Source organism: Heterodontus francisci, unplaced genomic scaffold, assembly GCF_036365525.1.
Source record: "Heterodontus francisci isolate sHetFra1 unplaced genomic scaffold, sHetFra1.hap1 HAP1_SCAFFOLD_43, whole genome shotgun sequence".
Classification (NCBI taxonomy): domain Eukaryota; kingdom Metazoa; phylum Chordata; class Chondrichthyes; order Heterodontiformes; family Heterodontidae; genus Heterodontus; species Heterodontus francisci.
The window spans coordinates 14,428,889-14,431,245 of NW_027141852.1; positions in this window are offsets into that span (position 1 = coordinate 14,428,889).

Genomic DNA, 2,357 nt, shown 5'->3' on the forward strand with positions numbered 1-2,357 from the left:
CACAAAGACATATACTGATACCCAGTAACACAGACACACACTTAAACCAAGTAACACAGACATACACAGACACCAAGTAACAAAGACAGACAATTACACCATGTAACAAAGACATACACTTACACCAAGTATTTTGACAAAAACAGACACAAAGTAACAAAGACATACACTGATAACCAGTAACACAGACACACACTGACACCAAGTAACAAAGACATACACTGACAACAGGTAACAAAGGAACACACTTACACCAAGTAACAAAGACACACACTTACACCAAGTAACACAGACAAACAATGACACGAAGTAACGAAGACAGACAAATACGCCAAGTAACAAAGACATACACTTACACCCAGTATTTTGACATACACTGACACGAAGTAACAAAGACATACTCTGATACCCAGTAACACAGACACACACTGACACCAAGTAACACAGACATACACTGACACCAAGTAACAAAGACACACACTGATACCCAGAAACACAGACACACACTTACACCAAGTAACAAAGACATACACTGACACGCAGTAACAAAGACATACACTGAAACCCAGTAACACAGACACACACGGACACCAAGTAACACAGACACACACTGACACCCAGTAACACAGACACACAGTTACACCAAGTAACAAAGACATACACTGACAAAACGTAACAAAGACACACACTTACACCAAGTAACAAAGACATACACTGATACCCAGTAACACAGACATACACTTACACCATGTAACACAGACATACACTGACACCAAGTAACAAAGACATACACTGAAACCAAGTAACAAAGACATACACTGATACACAGTAACACAGACACACACTTACACCAAGTAACAAAGACACACACTGATACCCAGAAACACAGACACACACTTACACCAAGTAACAAAGACATACACTGACACGCAGTAACAAAGACATACACTGAAACCCAATAACACAGACACACACGGACACCAAGTAACACAGACACACACTGACACCCAGTAACACAGACACACAGTTATACCAAGTAACAAAGACATACACTGACACAACGTAACAAAGACACACACTTACACCAAGTAACAAAGACATACACTGATACCCAGTAACACAGACATACACTTACACCATGTAACACAGACATACACTGACACCAAGTAACAAAGACATACACTGACACCCAGTAACAAAGACATACACTGATACCCAGTAACACAGACACACACTTACACCAAGTAACAAAGACATACACTGATACCCAGTAACAAAGCCACACACTTACACCATGTAACACAGACATACGCTTACACCAAGTAACAAAGACACACACTTACACCAAGTAACACAGACATACACTGACACCAGGTAACTAAGACAGACAATTACACCAAGTAACAAAGACATACACTTACACCAAGTACTTTGACATACACTGACACCAAGTAACAAAGACATCCCCCGATACCCAGTAACACAGACACACACTGACACCCAGTCACAAAGACATACACTGACACCAAGTAACACAGACACACACTGACACCAAGTAACAAAGACATACACTGACACAAAGTAACAAAGACATACACTGAAACCAAGTCACAAAGACATACACTGATACCCAGTAACACAGACACACACTGACACCAAGTAACAAAGACACACACTTACACCAAGTAACACAGACACACACTGACACCAAGTCACAAAGACATACACTGACACCGAATAACACAGACATACACTGACACCAAGCAACAAAGACATACACTGACACCAAGTAACACAGACACACACTGACACCCAGTAACAAAGACATACACTGACACCAAGTCACAAAGACATACACTGACACCACGTCACAAAGACATACACTGATACCCAGTAACACAGACACACACTGACACCAAGTAACAAAGACATACACTGACACCAATTAACAAAGGCATACACTTACACCATGTAACAAAGACATACACTGACAACAAGTAACACAGACATACGCTGACACCAACTAACAAACACAGGCAATTACACCAAGTAACAAAGACATACACTTACACCAAGTATTTTGACACACACTGACACAAAGTAACAAAGACATACACTGATACCCAGTAACACAGACACACACTTACACCAAGTAACAAAGACATACACTGACACCAAGTCACAAAGACATACACTGATACCCAGTAACACAGACACACACTTACACCAAGTAACAAAGACATACACTGACACCAAGTAACAAAGACATACACTGATACACAGTAACACAGACACACACTTACACCAAGTAACAAAGACTGACACTGATACCCAGTAACACAGACACACACCTACAC